The sequence below is a fragment of the Harpia harpyja genome, chromosome Z (assembly GCF_026419915.1).
Source record: "Harpia harpyja isolate bHarHar1 chromosome Z, bHarHar1 primary haplotype, whole genome shotgun sequence".
Lineage (NCBI taxonomy): Eukaryota > Metazoa > Chordata > Aves > Accipitriformes > Accipitridae > Harpia > Harpia harpyja.
This window is the reverse complement of record NC_068969.1, coordinates 2615698-2633606: the sequence shown is the minus strand read 5'-3', so window position 1 is coordinate 2633606 and position 17909 is coordinate 2615698. Positions and strand designations below refer to the sequence as shown.

The 17909-nt window shown below is 38.9% G+C and overlaps 1 protein-coding gene and 1 long non-coding RNA gene across 11 annotated transcripts in view; one reads left to right on the top strand and one right to left on the bottom strand.

Annotated features, from left to right (window-relative positions):
- The window catches only part of RAF1 (Raf-1 proto-oncogene, serine/threonine kinase), a 79986-nt gene that overhangs the window by 38858 nt on the left and 23219 nt on the right, over nucleotides 1-17909 (bottom strand). For 4 of the 7 annotated variants that reach the window (XM_052779179.1, XM_052779180.1, XM_052779181.1 and 1 more), the window contains exon 1: nucleotides 7729-7748. The exons of 1 other annotated variant lie outside the window; for it this stretch is intronic. The gene's annotated coding sequence lies outside the window, so the exon portion shown is untranslated. Of the gene's footprint in view, nucleotides 1-5656; nucleotides 5792-7024; nucleotides 7170-7728; nucleotides 7749-17909 lie in introns of those variants that run through there. 2 more of the 7 variants (XM_052779183.1, XM_052779185.1) reach the window with 2 other exon arrangements.
- LOC128137917 (uncharacterized) overlaps nucleotides 6190-17909 on the top strand; it is a 66588-nt gene continuing 54868 nt past the window's right edge. For 2 of the 4 annotated variants that reach the window (XR_008233902.1, XR_008233900.1), the window contains exons 1-2: nucleotides 7274-7717; nucleotides 14272-14354. This is a non-coding gene — a long non-coding RNA (uncharacterized LOC128137917). Of the gene's footprint in view, nucleotides 6752-7273; nucleotides 7718-12068; nucleotides 12128-14271; nucleotides 14355-17909 lie in introns of those variants that run through there. The other 2 variants (XR_008233903.1, XR_008233901.1) reach the window with 2 other exon arrangements.

Below are 17909 nucleotides of genomic sequence, written 5' to 3'. Positions count from 1 at the left end.
TCTCTCACAGCCACACACGTGCCATCCTCCAAGGAGTCCGTTTTGGCCCATTTCTGCAAATGCACCCCCTCAACTCCAACCACCCTGGAACAACCACCCCCTAGCACCTGAACTCTAGATCGGGTTTTTTCTGTGTTTCCACATAAAGATAACAACCGACACAATATGAACACTTAAAACTGTTAGACCAGTGATCAAACCGAGACAGAAATGTTTTGCTAGAAGAAATTCATGCTCCTTAGCCAGCAGCTTGACTTACAGATGACTGAAATTGCTTAGCTTTCTAATTAGAGACAAGGGAAACCAGTATCCTCCCATCTTCAACACCACAAACAGGCTTCTGCCTGCTCATGCCTATGGATTGGTACTGATTGGACATGGCTTTCAAAAGTTATTGGAGAGGGAGATAGGAAGGGAAAAGAAAGCTATAAAAAAGCAGGACATCACTTAGCTTGCACAGTTACTGCTACATTTTTTCCCCTCAGTCTAAGAAAAACTGAATGATCATCAACATATTTAACTCTGCTTAAGCTTGAAAGTGCTGGCATAATCAAAAATATGTTTCTTATTTGCACACAGTGGCCCCAGTACTGTGTGTCTATATGAAGAAATATACATAGGTCTCATGCAAATTCAAAAGTAGAGAGTTTAGACACATTTGCCATACTTAATGCACAAGTTTTACAATACAGGTTTTACAAAAAACCTGCATAAAATTACAACAAGCAGTGCACAAATAAAGAACTGATAATAATTATTTTAATGGGCTTATGAGATAGATTAGACCTGAGGGTATTCAAATTCTATCAGAAATTATCAAAGTAAGGAAAATATTAACCTGACAGCGATCGTGAAACTAACAATTGCTAGGTAAATTCTGAACTTCTGGAATTCTAAAAAAAGGTTTTATAGAATCTGAAGCTGGAGTTGTATCCTATGTTACAAATCTGAGCAACTTTGTGACACTTAGAACAAAGTTTCTAAAACAAAGTTAAAAAAAAAAACCAAGTTGTTACTGTATATCAAAATACACCTTTTCAACTGGAAGCTAGAGAGGTAATTACAGGCTCTTTCATCTCCACATTAAGTGGAGTTAAAATCCACCTTGCTTTTTCTTTTACAATAAATTTATAAAAACATTGTACTTTCTATGATAACCATTTGGGAATAATGTAACTAGCATTTTTGGGTTGCAATAAATTTTTTTAAAACCCTTAAAATATGATTAACTAGTATTTTTTCTTCCCAGCAACATTGTCACCATTGAAGCTTCCAGTTTAATGGTCCTCCCTACATTTGCTGTATTACTTTGCAGGACTATCCCTCTGTGTTCCTACATTTCTGTTACAATGTCATGCAAACAAAAGGGAGTATAGGTTTCACCAAGAAATGTAAAATCCTATATAAAATCTCGCACATAGTTTTTTCTACACAGGGAAAATTACAGAATAAAGAAAAAAGGAGGATAATTTACTTGCTTGTCCAACAAGCTGTCGCAGTGGGGGAGACACAGTTCATCTCTTCCACAGGTAGTAAGAGAGTAAAGAGAGAGGAGTGCCTTTTGTTGTACACTAATAGACTGAAAAGACCACTCTAGAAAATATTAAACGCGTGACCAGACTTTGAGCAAACACTGTTAAATGACTGAGAATAGAACAAGAAAGTAGAATATGCAAAAACTAGCACAAATTACTGATAGAGTTGACAGGGACATATACTGGAAGGAAATGATTAACAAAATAAAAGATATTACAGAAAAAGGAAGATCAGTCATATATTAAAGTTTCTCAATATATACCTAAATGTTAGCCCTGCAAAGGTACAAAGGCATTAAAGATACCTTTCATCTAGTTGTGCGCTACCTTCCATCTCCCTCTTGCTAGTCTCTGCAGCTAGGTGTTCCCAAAACACTCATTTTCAAAACTCTATCTTGTTCTATAGTGAAAAAAATTATGTAACAGAAGACTATAATGGGGGTTCTGAGCCATTTTTTAAAGTCTAAACCTCTGAGCCAGCTTTAATTAATATGGTTAACCCCATGCCACACCCAGCTGCAAGTTAGTGAAGCAACCTCCCTCTAGCTTGTGAACTAAAAATATACAAGATGTCTCAACTGCTCTTAAGCGATACTACGTATTTCAATTGGAATGCAATATTAATTAACACCCTTTTGTCAGCTGTTTGTCAGAAATGACATATTTTAGGGTTAAACCAATAGCAAGTATGCAACGTAAGCTGAAATCTGAAATGAAGCAATGTAATGCAGTAGTAAGAGAAAACAGGCAGCACTACCGTAATCAACTCAGCATCTGCAGAGAGCCACAACACAGCAAGTGAAATGATTCCACAAAGCAATGAAACTGAGAACAACAACAACATAAAAAGGGGCTTATATCAGAAGAGCTGGAGATACAGGTCCCATTTGCAGATTTTCAGATACTGCAAAGAAAACAAGGCAGAGTCACTTATACACTCACCACATGCACAGATTATTTGCAAGGCAATTCTAAAACTCTTTTGCCTGAAGTTAAAACCAATCAGCTTTGATTTAACTGTGCTACTGCTCTGCTTCATTTATGCAAGCATGCAGGATACATTTGGAACATGCACAGAAGAAATGGCAGAACACAGACACACCTGCAACTGCAAACAAATCCAATGACCTGCATTTGCCACCGTATTGTTCTACACGAATCCAGAGTTTTTCTACGTTAAAATTTTAGCTCTAAAAAGCCTGTCATTCCCCATAAGCAAGCAAAAACCTCTGGAAAATATATAACTCAATCACATTGACTATGTCACTTAAAACCCTGAAAAAAGGATACTCACTTATGTAAACACTGTATTTATTAATTACCAGTTATAATTCTTAGCTCTGAAGTCTACCAAGAAAATGCTTTACTCATTTACAAATGACTCAAGAACAGCGCTTTGTTTATCCTCACCTACTGTATGCATTGCAGCATTTCAGTACACAAGATGACCATATTCTATTAAACCATAAAAGGTCAGTACACACTGCTGCAATAAAATCAACTTTGTGTGAAACAGATGGCATTTATAGTACAAACACAATATTCAAGTCACTAAAGGAATAAATGTGCGCCAGCTGCTTTTCAAAGCAAAATCATTGTTTACAAAAAAATAGCATATGCAGCAAGAGCCAACAGAGCACTGAGAATTATTCACAGAACTTTGTCCAAAACAGACTTTCTTTTCAGAAAAACTAGCAACATCACTAAATACATATCTGGATTACCCACACAGAATAAGTTATATCTACTTTAGGCTTCCCAAAACTCATGAGCTAATGCATGCTCATTGCTAAAATACCTTGTTAATTTGTCATAAAGCTAGCATTTTTACCTGATTTCCTAGTGTTGTATCAACTCCTCTTTCAATTAATTGTTAGAGCTCACAACATGTTTTCACAACCTTATTCAATACACAATGGATATATTTCATACCAGAAAATACTCAAGGGTTTTGCATAAGCAATTACACAAAATCAATCAAATTTGGTACAATGCAGATATAAACACGCCTGTTCGTTCACAAATTAAACTTATGTGAAACTTACTGAAATCATGCTTAAATTACCATGCTTGAAATTTTAGTTAAATCACAAATTTTAATCTTGCTTTGTCTATTCTTGTTACTTCCCCAAATAAAGATAATTTTGACTTACGCAATTTGATGTTTTTACAAGAAATAGAACACTGACTTCTATTTCTCTTCACACAGTTACACAGTCTTTAGATTTCTGCATTTTTAAGTTAGAAGATGGTCCAGGAACTTATTTCTTACAAAACAATCACCCTTCTCAATTATTCATTTGTTTCAAGCTGAATTTGCATGGAAGTTTTGGAAATTCTACTGCACAAAAACATGTTATCATTGTTTCCTAGGCGACTCGTCTTATGTGATCATGCCACCCAGCTGTCCTTCTGCTTCTCTTCCAGCAACTTGTGGACATACTAGCTTATTTCAACTAAACAGTTAGGTAGAGGCATCAAGAATACAATATTCCCACAGGCTATGGAAATAGGAAGCGAAAGCATGGAAGAATCCTTGGCTCTCCCAGCATCTTCATCAGCGAGGGCACCACAGCACAAACCTTTGGCATGCCAGCTGCAGCAGCACATCACCACGTGACAAAACCAAACCAAGAAAAAACCTCTTGCCTAGCTGGCAGGCCAAGAAGGTAGACAAGCAACATAATAGAGGGAGAGGAGGAGAAAAAAAAAAAAAAACCTGGAAGGTGTTTAAGTAAGGCAATAGCAAAGATGGGAAAGCAAGGGTTGCTAAAGGTATTACAAAGGTGTGGCAAAGGGAATGACTGAGGGTGTCATGGAACAGAAAGACAGTATGTTTGCAGCAGAGATGATCAGAGACCCAAATACAAGCCTGTATCAAACTAGACTTTGTTAGTTCATTTGCTCTTGTAACTTTATTAGAAATAAAAAAATAATTTAAACATTCTGTATCCATAACACAAAAGTGAATTTATCAGCATGACTCCTGCATTTGAAACTAACTGATTGAAGACTTATTTACACATAGTAATTCGAACCAGCTTTTGGTTCCCATCTCCTACAGTAGTTTTAGAACCAACAGCTCTCATCATCTCAATTTAATTTGTCTTCAAAGACAGAAAACAAGGAAAACTTGTTTTTTCCTCAACTCCTGGTTTCCCGAGAGCAAAGGAGCCAAATACATAAACTAGAGGGAGGAGGGGAGTACATGTCCCAGAAGAAACTAGTGCTGATTTAGCATACCAAGATGTGCTGACCAATGATTTCCGTGGGTCATGTTTGTGGTTTATAAAATATGAGTTATTTTAATAAGTTGTAGTAAGTTCAGGCCCTGAGACAGCAGTAACTTCGTATGTAATTTGAATAAACTTTGTTGTTGTTAAAGAATAAAAAATGGAAAATTATAGGTAAACACCAAAGGCATTCAACTGAAACAAAATAAAGTTTTACATCTACTTTGGAAAAAAATAGATCTGCTACTTCCAGATTTTCTTTCAAAGCAGGTTAGTCAGCAGTGTTGCACAATAAGTTGTCCAGTCCTGAAAATATTAAGTATGGCAACAAACCGTATGAAAAACACGTTCCAGATTTCTGAAAGCACCACTGCTCCAACCCAAGTAAGCTAGTTCACTTCTGATTTAATAATCTAAGATTAAATTGCTTACCCTATTAATCAGTCATCCATTTAATGAACATTCATACAGATCCATACTTTTTTTATGATTACTTGTAGCCTTAGGGTTCACCTACAGAAATTTTTCTTTAAGACAAACTAAATTAAAGCCACTTCCATTCCGAATGGGTGTCAACTGAACAGATTTAACTGAACTGCCTGAAATTAACTCTCACATTCACCGATTCAATCTTTTCTTCTGCACCAACACTGCAGACACATCCTAAAGGATAAGCATGTCCATTCAAATTATATCTTGGTTTTACACAATGCAGTGATCTTTCAGGCAACATTTGGAGCCAAGCTCTTCAGAAGCATTAAAATAAAAGACATTTTAAAATAATAACTGCTTTGTACAAAACTATTTTCAGATATTTTAAGTTGGCTTTGGTTTTGAAAGAGTCTTAGTTTTACTCCATTACAGACCCTTCTGGTTTTGCATACATACCTACGACAACCTACAATTGCATCTGGAATGCACACTGTGCTGTAGCAATTCCGCTACAACTGGTTTTGAGATCTCATTGTCCCAGGTAAGGTCCCTGCATTTATGGATGTCACTTAAAGCCTAAGAAGGAAAAAAAAAAATTCTACACAAGTTACTTAGCCTGACGTAGGCCAGACGAACAATGGACAAGAGACGTGCTGCCGTTAGCAGGGGCAGGTTATTTGTGCATACATTTAGACTGTAGATAAAAAGAGTCCAGAAACAGTGCAATCCTCAAGCCCTGGCTCTGTCGTAACACCATTTCTACATGGCAAAGTTGTATCAGTTCAGAAAAAATTAGGAGACTAAAGAATCTTACTCCAGTTTTCAGGTGTCTTTTTTTTAAACTGAATCTAAGTCGGGGGAAAAAAGAAAAAAAAAAAAAAAGTCAAGCAAGCAGTTCAAACTGAGGAATGCCTAAGCACAATGCATTCAGTTATGCTAATACAGCTTAAACGCATCTTCCGTTCTCGGTTCATTAGACAGTAGATCAAAGTAACAGAAAGGTTAGGGAGTCCCCGCTGGAAGCACAGGAGGGACAAAGCTGCCAGCAGCGAAGCGCAGACCCGAGGAGGCCGGGCAAGCGGAGCCACCGCTGGGCATCCCGCCCCTCCCTCCCCGCCACCGGGGCACCATTCCAGGTGCTGCTGGGCGCCCGTTGCTCATCCCGCCCGCTGGCCGCCGCAGCACCGGGCCGGGCGGAGCGGAGCCCCAGCCCCCGGGCACACCCGCCCCGGCCGCGCATTTCCCCCCCACGCCAGCCCCCCCGGGGAGGGGGGGGGGGCGGCGGCTCCGTTCCCGGGGCTCCGCGCTGGCACTGACAGGCGGCGGCCGCGGCGCACCTTCCCCTCCCACCGGACCCGCCGCAGCCGCCACGGGCCTCAGACCACCCGCCCCAGGCTTTTTGGCACCTTCCCCGGCTCCCGGGTCCGGGCCGCCGCGCACCTCCCCTCCCGAGGCGGGAGCTCCCGCCCGGGCCCCGCGGCGCGCAGGGACGCTGGCCCCGGCGGCGGAGGGGGAGCGCCGAGGGCTCCGCGATGAGCCGCGACCCCGCAGGTACGGAGACGGCCGATTCCTCCTCCTTCCTCCCCCGGTCCCTGTCAGGGGCCGAGCGGCCGCCCTTGCCTCGCCCTAGTTTCCCCTCACGGCCGAGGCGGCGGCCGGGTCAGCGCGCCCGGGGCTGAGCCGCCGCTGGGAGCCAGCCGGCGCCGCTGCAGGCGCCAGCACCGAGGAAGAGCGAGCCGGGGAGAAAGGGGAGAAGGGGGAGCCCTTCTGTCCCTCGCTCCCTGCCGCGTCCTCTGCCGCTCACCAGCCCGACGCCGCTCCTACCTATGTCACTCCCTCCCGGCGGCTCCCTGCAGGCTCTCGTCCCGCTCGGTGCCGTTCGTTTCGTTCCTCATCTAAAATGGCGGCCTCACACTCAGCGAGACATTTATCCTCCACCCATCGACCTCTCGGCACTCGGCTCCTTCCCTCTCGCCCTCTTTTCCCGTCCTCCTCCTCCCCGCCTCTCGGCCTGACCGCGGAGCGCCGAGCTGTCGATAGAACCCGCTCCGCCCCGCGCCCCCGCCCCCTCTGCGGGCCGCCATTTTGGAGCGGCGGCAGCGGCTGAGGCGACTGCCGGGGGAGGTGAGGCGAGGTCCTGCCGCCGCCGCGGCTGCCTTTGCTCCTCCGCCCCTTCTTGGGCAACCGGTCTGGGGGTGGGGGATGAGCCCTGCCGCTGCGCCGGGGGAGCCGGAGCGGGCCCTGCCGGGGCGACCGAGCCGCCTCCCCTCAGTCCTCCAGAGGCGCCTGCAGCGCTGCCGCCAGCCCGGCGTTACGGCCGCCTCCCTGCAACCCCGCGCTCCCCGCTCAGCTCAGCCCAGCCCAACTCTCTTGCTTGCTCGACAATTAATTAAACGGGGCCCTTCGGCAGTCGGTTAGCTCACGGGTGCGTGTGTGCGCACCGGCGGGGCCCCGCGGGCAGGGCCGCCCCCTCCCCGGGCCGACAGCTGCCTCAGCCGCGCTGCCAGCACAGAGCCCGTAAGTCTTACCTGTTCAAAAGCAAACCCTGTTTCTGAAGGGAACAGGCAGAAATTCCCAAGGGGCGGTACGGGCTGAGAGGGGTGGGGTGTGAACTGCTGGGAAAGGTAGCTGGGGAGAAATAAACAAACAAAAAAAAAAACAGCGTGCAACCTCTTTTCCTGGAGGAGACAGGGAATAGCTGTCAGACAGCAATCCCCTGTATGTAACTCGGCACAGCCTCTATGTAAGAGTAAAGATACTGAAGGACTCTGCTGGCTGTTAAGTTGCTGCCAGTGCACCATAAACCAACCTATTTTAGGTCAGGCTTTGAGAATGTACAGCACTGCCCGTTAAATGGTGAACAGTTAATTTATCATCCCAAAACAAAACTTCTAAGGATAGCCATTGCAAAATAAAACATTTCTCCTAGAACTGTTTTTAAAGAGCATACACGTTTGTGTTTATAGTCACATAAGTTACGTTAATTGTTAATTAAATGAGCACTTCTACAAAAGAGCCTCCAGCAAAATTCTCTCAGCCTTATTTGGGATTTCTATACATAAGAAAGTTCATTCTGATATAAACCAAGGCTTGAGTTCAGCTAAAGTCACATTAAGCTCATCGAGGCATAGCGAGGGCAAGAAAAAAAAGCAGCACTGTTGGGCTTGCCTCTCCTAAGTACCACATAAAAAAAAAAAACATACAAAGTTTTTAGCTACTGGTGCTCTCCAGGAAGAGGTATTGTTGCCAAGTAATAGGAGATTGAAATGGGCATGGCAACCAGGAGCTCTAGAAGGCCAAAACAGAAATTTCCATGTCTCTAGAATACTGTGATTCAGTACTTTATTCTCATATGTTCTACTAGTTATCCACTTATTCCAGTGTAATAATGCCTTCAATTTAGAGGATATTGCTAAAAGAAAGATTTAACTAAACTTTTGTAGCATTCTTTTATAAGACAAACCACATGGAGATTTCAAATTTTCTATTGGGAAAAGCGCTTATTCTCTTCTTTTTCTCTTCCCTATTGCCATGGGCTCAGACCTACCAAAAAACCCCAGAAAAACAAATCCAGACCAAGATGGTGTCTGGCAAAGACAAAATTTTTAAATGTGACTCATTCTTTTCAAATTCTTAAAGAGTAGCTTTTCTCTTAAATGTCACATTTAAGCTGAAGGAGTCCTCTGATGCACATACACAGTTTTGACTTTAACAGGAGTCATATCCCTTTATCCGACTGCAAGAGTTGGCCCAGGAGAAACAAATAAACTCAAAGCAGTGCATTCAATAAATATTCACATGGCTTAAAACTAAGCATATCCATGTAATATGGTAGACAGTAGTACAGATTTTTGCAAAATATGCAAAAGGAGCTTGAAACATTTAATATAAAATATAAATAAGAACATGCTATGAGAAGCTTAAAAAGAAAAAAGGAAAGAAAACAGGGATAACCACCTCAAGAAGAGGTGCTTTTGACAGAAGACCTTTCATAAAGTTTTAAAATTCTTTTGAAAGAGTAGAAGGATCAAGGATTGTAGTCATGGAACAAATGAACACATGGAGGAAAGCAAGCCAAATTTCAGATAGTTAAACAATGTGGCACATGCAAAGAAATACAATAATTACAAGAAAAAGAAAAGCAAACAAGGAAACCAAGCAAAGAAACTCAAACATTACAGCGCTAAAGTAGAAGGGAAACAAAAATTGAACAAACTTTCCAAAATAAACTGAAAATTATTAGCATTCTTCCTGATGTTGATCTGTTTTATGTTTGTGTTTAGTGGTTGGGTTTACAATATGTTTAACATGTGAATGTCCAGGTATTAGACCTTCATTTGTCTGGCCATATAATCAAATCTTACATTTTCACCATCTGAAGTGTTTTCTACCTCTATAAAAAGCAGCCTGAGGAGTGATTAGAAAGAGAATGAGAACCAGTGCCACTGGGGTTTAGAGCAGGCTGTTAGTGACGGTAACTGTTATCTTGAGATATTAGGCAAATCTGTCTAGTGTTTGTAGACTTGGGAACTCCCTTTTATCCAGTGAGTGTGTCACACAGGCAAAGCCATCTCAGCTTCACGGACTTCAGTTTCCTCATAGTTAAAACTGGGATGGATGATTCTAAGTGGCCATCTTTGAGAAGAGTTTTACTATTGACTGCTGAAAAGAAGTGTGTAAAAGTTAAACGTATTACTTATTTGTTGTAGTTCAGTTTGCTATGCGCAATATTCATGTATTCCCAGTCTACTTAAGTGTGATTACTTGGGGAATCTCAAAAAATATAAAATGTTTTAAGTGGTATCATATAACCTTAACTGTATCTTTAGTACATAAAATACCTATAAGCCTCAGAAGAATGAGTAGCAAGAATTAGCAGTGTAATGATGGCTGGGAAAAAGAAGAAATATATATACACACTTTATTATGGAATTTTGGGAATCTTACTCCCTTACTTCTCAAGCCAAGGACTGCTGTAGACAAACTTTGCCATTTTATCCAGGGTTATTCAATCTGAGCCACATTCAAAGCATTGTACTTCTGCATGTTATTTTGATATATGCTATAAATTATTCTCTTATTACCCCATAAGATTTTTTTTTTTTTTTTTGAGTAAGAGAACACTGCTTAGGAAAAATTTAAGTCAAGTTAGAAACAAAAGAAGTCCAATGTACAGAGGCCAGGAAGAAGGTGGCCTTGAACAAGTCAAGCAATAGCAACCTAAAAGCTAAGTACTCCAGATAAGGAATATGTTATTTGTATGATGATGCATAAACTATTTTTATTTTATAGTTCAGCTGATAGACTTTATTATTTCCCCATGTCACTGACTTGATCAAAGAAGAGGGGTGGGAATGTAATTTATAGTTTGTTTTTTTTCATGCATTGTAGAATTTAAATTGCATACATTACTTCAGAACAACAGGACATCTTATATACGAAGCTATTAACAAAGCAGTGAACTTGTTTTGCTGGAATGGAAACGGTAGCACAGTCTGTTCACATTAATTATTTTTGTTATTTTATCCTGGACAAACTCTTAACTTTTTATGTTATCCATATACAACTAAATGTGGTTGCTACTGGGCTGGCTATGCTGCATGCCTTTCTCCACTCTGTTCAGCATCTCTTCAGCCAAATAGTGAAGCTAAATCTTGGGGGTCTTTCTCTTCCGTATGAAAATAACACTGACTTCCCATAGGCACAACACAAAAGACACCTCCTTCCAAAAGCTTTGGTCTTTATCATCAGTCATAGATTAAGCATGTAGTGACTTCCATTACTTCCCTGGAAAGGCTGGATTCTGGAAGCAGATCCATTTAAGTAATTACTACACTCAGAAAACTCAGGGGAAGTCAGTCAGGCTATGAGACAGGGTTGTGTAGGCTTGTGTATCTGCAGGTTCTAACCCCCAAGGATCTCCTTCAGTAAATCTTCGTCTCAGTGTAAAGTCAAGTCATGTACTTTATGATACAGAATGGACTGTCTGATACAAACCTCATAGATACTGAAGTGTGAAGTAAGAACAGCATATATTTTTAAATTCACTTTAGTTTATTTACTTCCAGGGTCAAGCCAATTTAAGTTTTTTAAGACTGTTACCAAGAGCTGTCATGCAAAGTTTCTTTTGTTAAGTTTTACACACGCACACACCTTGAGACACACTGCCTGAGGTAAATATGTTGTGCCATAGTTGCCTCCACAATACTGCAAACAAGTTCTGCCTTATGTGTCGACCACTTCATTCTGTATATAAATTTAAGATAGTATCTTTATTTTTTCCTTTCTTTCTTCTTTTTTACTGCTTTAACACTTTCATTTAAGAAACATGTTTATCTAAAAAACATATACAATTCCTTGTAATGTCAAGGACTGTTATCCTCTGCAGATCTGTATATTCTTCCAGAATCAATTCCACCTCTAATACTATAATCCATCTATTAGGTATTCCTACTTACATGGTTCTTGGGTTGTCCTTATATAAACTTAACAATAAAAATATTTGATGCAAACATCAATTGCAGTAGATTTTCAATACAAGTTTGTGTGGGAACACTTCAGAGTAAAATCGAAACAGATTTTCGTTAAGCCTTGCAGTAATATATAAATTATTCTGAGAGAGCAGCTCTATAAACAGTAAATAATAATCCCTTACTGAAAAAAAAGTTATATTAGCCTTTCTTCACTGATAATCTTACACAAAACACTCTTAAAGTTTTCAACAAACTCTCTACCAGTTTTCAGTCCTCCATATGCTCCTGCTGTAATTTATGGTATTATAGATATCCAGTGTCTCTGGGCTTGTTATGTGGAGTGCAGCAGAGAATTTCTGGTTCTCCAATTTCAGTGCAATGCAATTTGCTTCTAGGAAAACTCAGAGGCACTGCACTACCCCATCCAGTTCTCTCAGACTCTTCTCCAGACAGGGTGAGTTAAGTTGCTTTCCTGAATTTTAGCGACTCATCTGCAGTACTTATTACCAAGATTTCATTTTCTTCTAGTGTGAAAAGAAGTTGTGACACATAAGAAAACTGGTCATAACTTGGAAACCTGAGATGTAAAGTGCAGGTCCTGCTTACAGACAATTGTCCCTGCTGCATGACTCAGCCCATGTCCATTGACTCATTTGCTGTTACAGACCTTGGCTACCCATTTGTTTGCAAATGCAGTATAAGCTGACGGAAAAAAATAAAATAAATAAAAATATCACTAAAGCCATGTGGTTTCAAAGTGATCGCTGTTAAATTGTGTCTGACAGGTGGTGTTATATTTTATTAGGTAACCATAGCTGTGGTTTTTTCCCTGTAGTTGGAAATGTATTGGAGGGATAGCAGTTAGATTCCCAATAGAAGGATTGAGAATCTGGGTAACATTCCTTTTGTCACAGACAGAACTTGGGAAGCTTCAAAGGAAGCAAAAGACAAACGTACTAAGTCAATTGGTATACCACCGTATACTGAGAATATCAAAGCATGAAAATGATTTTAGAATAATGTTTTATAAATTTAAGGTGGAGATGCTGAACTGATGGCTGCCACTTGCACAGTGAATACTCAGTCTGAATAAGCATTATTGGAGCTCCAACGGGGGGGGGGGGGGTGGGAACCCTAGGCTTTAATTTGTGGCTATTTGAACAGTCATTCCTACTTCATAGACAGTAAATACAGCACTTTGATTTATACATGTATTCTATTTTTGAAACCTAACCAGACTGGTTTATTTGGTTTATTTTGACTTTCTGAAAAAGTCTAACCACAATAAAATCTATTTAGAGCTAGGTACTACAGTTTAAAAATAACAAAGCATAAGTAGCTCTTTCCTGACAAACATTTTTAGAACCTGGCCTGAATATATAATTGCTCAGCTGCAGAAGATTTTTTTATTTCACCTGATACAGAGCTACATAAAGAGACTGATCATCTGATTTGGCATGACCTCAAGCTATGCATTATTTTTTCTGTGCATGGACAATTTCTAGTATGTGGTAACTGAACTGCATTCAATACTTAGTTTCTCTACAAGTTATTTGTTGTAATAACGTACATTAGGATGACAGCAGAATTTCAGTTTTCTATGAAGAATCACAAGTATTGAATCAGTAGCGATAGGGCAAAATAGGAAGATGTGTGTACGGGCACATATGTGTCTGACTATATCTGAGTGTGTGTGTGTATATATATGTTCAAAACATATGGAGGGATGATAGGCAAGAAAAAAATTATAAGCTTCCCTTTATCTTTTCATAAATACTATTTGTTGTGATTCTTCATAAAAAAGCCAAACTAATTCTTTTATAGTTTTGATGAGGAGCCTATTCTTTTTGTATGTTTGTACTGCATACAGAAACACTCAACGTATGCTCTTTTTGACAGCACACTCAGCTTTTATCAAAGGTAGATTCTAGGAGACAAGGGAATCAAAAGCAGTCTAGCCAGTGTATCTATCCAAGCTGCTCTCCAGCACTCTGGATAAAGCCAGACTAATTAGAATATAGGTATAAGGTTATAAATACCTGGCACCATTCAAAGGTTCAATGTATCTAGCAAGAAGACAAATTAAAAGTCCACTTTAGCGATGTGCATACATTCAGGTACTAAGAGAAATGGAACTCTCATTTACTGGATTCTGTTGTAAAAAGCTATGCAAATTAAGAAGAAAAAAAAGTATTTGGCTTTCAGCACAAGCCTATTTATCCATTGTCTTTCAAGTTCACCTCAAACATTCAGATAAACAAAGATAGGTGATCAAAGGCACATATTACCTTTGGCAATATACCCATATTTTAGCTGGCTTTTGATACTTTGTACCTCGATGTCATATATAATAAATAGTGCTTAGAAGGGTATGAAAATTTAAAATTATGTTGTAAGCACATAACTTCAGAAACAGTATACTAATATGACAACAGTGAAAGATTTTTATTATTAAGCTGATTAAGCTTGGTAGCTGTACAAGTATAAGTTCAGAACATAATCTTTCTAAAGCATGCTGGTACATAGTATTTCAGTGCTAAACTACGGTGCATTGGTGAAAATTTCAGTATATGTTAATAGACCACATCTCTGTTACAGGTATCAGCATTATTCTTGTCAGCAGCAGAATGCATCAGCAGATTTCACCATGTGAAGCTCTGTAAGATGATACACCAGTGGAGGTATGGTATTTTTAAAAAAATTGCATACGTATATAGCTAATTTAGTCTCTGATTATAAAGGTGGGGAAAGTTTTTGTCAGATGTTTCATGTCATTTGTTAAGGCTTTTTTGCTGTTGTTACAAATTCATTTCTATTAGAAATGGACAGTGGTAATTGGATTGATTATATGCATCAGGATATGCTTTTCCTCTAGTGGAAAAGTCAATTTAATTATGTTTAAAGCTTCTAATACAAGGTGATGTTCATTTTGGTCTTATTTTCGTAAGAACTTTTTTTTAATTTCTTTTTGCAAGATAATAAAAATCCAAAACAATGCTATGAGCAAAACAACTAAATTACTTGAACAGTAATTAGCAAAGACATCAGGTCAAAGGAATGCAAACATACAAGTCTATTGCTATGCCTCACTGCAAAACTCTAGTATGCTGCGTTAGTAGATTTGTTAAATCTTTCAGCAATTGCAGAGAAATGAGTATCAACATGTCTGGTTGTACTTGAGTATTTTTAATACTTTTAAGATGTATATCTAATACCCAGATGTATTCACATTGATTTACTCAGACGTTCCTTAACTTCACGTATATTTCTGTTGGAAACAGAAGCTTTCTATTAGCAACAAATTATGTAAGCCTTTCTTCTGCATTTCACCTAAACGGAACAGTGACATAAGAACTTAAGTAACTGCTAAAACACTATTACTGAGACATCAGTTTTATTTGATAGTAAGGCTGAATAAAAAAAAAAAAAGCAGAATCTTTTGGGGGGACTAAAGCCCCGTTTTTCATAAAGTAAGCATTGCTAGCATCTTTGTGAGTTAGAGTAACCTGATTCTATGTTCACACACTAACTGTCAGACTGGAAATGAGGAAAAAGGGTATTTTTTTTTTCCCCTAACACATATAAAGTTGAATGGAGGGAAAGGAATAATAAGTTCTTGTTGCCAGTATATTTCCTTATAATTCCAACTTGGGTTTGACAACTTCAGCATACCACCATTTTAATTCTTTTATATAAGCCATGCTATTACAGAGTATTACTTGTAGTGTAATAGGGTCAGTGGTGCTTTATGATGGTTCTGTAATTGAAGTAAAGTTAAATCTTTCCTGGGGCAAGTAGGGTGAAACTCAAAAACATTATTGCTATCTGAGGAGGATCAATTGCTGAGACATCTCCCCAGGACATACTTGACAGATACACCTCTTTTAAGACTGTCTTTTGAAAATAAACTAAGGTGGATTTTTTCCTCCTCTTGTGAGGGCCATATGGTGAATAAGAAACAGTATGACCAAGGATATCTTATGTTGGTGCATGCAGTCTTCAGATGCTTTGACCCAGCACTCTCTGGGTAAATTATCTGACTTTTTGTAGCTTTCAGGATCACAGACTTCAAAATTAGCTATTTTAACTAAATATTTGGGTGCAACATTGAGTACAAAGCAACAAAGTTATTTTCCCAAGTAATGGATTTTGACATATCAAGTTTTCAAGCAGGGGCAGGCTCTTAGCTGACAAGAATGCAAGCAAAATGATTTGCCTCTTTCCCCCTGCCCCCCCCAGCTTCATTTAGCATTTGATAACAGTTGACTATGCTTGTTCTTAAATATGTATTGCTGATTATAGACACAGTTTTGTTCAAAATAAATATTGCTTTCCAGAATATTTGAAATATGGGATACCTTATATATATTATTATAAATTAAATATATTATAAATTAATATTTCACACCTGCTTTGTTTATATCTAGGAGAGTTCAGGATATTTCCTTTGAAACCAAAGGTCTACCCTCAGATTTTTAGTGCTATCATAGTAAAGCATATTACTGAGATTGTTTACTTCTGTAACTTTATGTATAATCACTACACTTCACCCTTTAACTTCTACAATTGTGCTTTCCTACCCATCTTCATATAGCTCAGAGAGATGCAGGAAGGCGAGATTTAGCATAGAATTTTGAGATGGGGATAAAAAAACCCAAATCGCACAACAAAAAACCAAAAACAAACCAAACCAAACACAACCTTAGAACACATAAGCATTAAAAAAATAATAATTACCTGTCAGTATCAGAGGACAGGATTTACTAAATTTAGTAAAATCCCTATTAGTAAATTGACTATAAGAAAGAAAAATCATCTCTTTCAGATGCACCTGGCATTCTGCTTTGCTTCCGGATTGTCTCCAAGGTGGGCCATTACTTTTAAATGCACAAATATGTAACAATATGTGCCAAGCCTTAGTGCAATTATGTTTTCATTTGAACACACCTTAGAGCAGTCTAGAGTATTTAAACATTATCAATGCAAAGCTTTAGCATCATGCACTACCATAAGTGTAACAATTTGTCCTTGTAATATTCAAAGTGGTGAAATCTGGTATTACAAAATATCCCAGTTCCTCTGGTATCTTGGGGAGGGTAGTAAGTGTTACCACAGTAAACTCCAAGTTAAAGACTTTGAGTTATTGTACACATTTGTTAGCCAGTATTCTTTATTTAAAACATGGTATTTAAGAAGCTTCCATTTATCAAAAGGGGTGATGGCAGCTAGTTCATACATTTGAAAAACACAATGAAATCTCACATCTAAGTGACCAAAAGATAGAACAGGCCTATTCAAGAAGAATTTCCATTTCTGTAGCAATCCCAGGAAGTCTTTGCGTATGGGTAAGAAATAGGGTCCGTTCTCATATTTGACACAATATAGTTCATATAAAATAATAAATCATAGATTTATTTAGTTTAATACAGGCCATGTAATTCACTTGAGTATTTAACTTCATCATGTGGAAAATCCTAGTTTCTCTTTGGGATAGGAAATAGACTCAAGTGATTAAAAATCTTCTGGTTACTTTTCCTGGTAGCTTTTTGTTGCTTGTTTTTGTAGGAAGTTAAGAATTCTCTGAGGAAAGCTTCAAGATGTTTGTGTGGCTTTGTGAGTAATGGAAAGAATTTACAACAAAATATGCTACTGCTGCATAGTGATATGGAACAATAAATAATAAAATAGTCAAGAAGTAAGGATCGCTAAGACTCCCTGTCTATAAAATAGCTTTTCCTAGAGGAAAGTGGAGCTGCTGTAGAACAACTTATATGAAACATTTGAGAGGATGCTTGCCAAGGAAGCCTACCTTGGAATTTGGCAAAAAGCCACTATGTTCTAATTACCTTTACTTTGCAGTTCAAATTTGTGGTAAGAAAGCGCTACTTGGAACTAGCTAGTACTGTATTAGGTTATTAAAAATAACAATTATTTTCTTATGAAGATAGGTAGTTTTCACATTGAATACTGCATTCCTCATTCAAGGAAGAGAAAGAATAGCAGTTTCAAGAAAACTTTTATCATAGAAGGAGAGAATATAGAATTATTCTTTCACGATAACTTAATGCAGTAGAGAACTTTCAAAGCAATAAGCCATATAAATGCTATTCTTACCACAACTATTTACTACAAGGCATAACACCCTTGGTCTCCGTTAGCATTTTAGAATAAATGAATGTCATTATTAATGTCAGTATGTCATACTGAAGCAGCTGTTGATATGCTATACAGTTGCT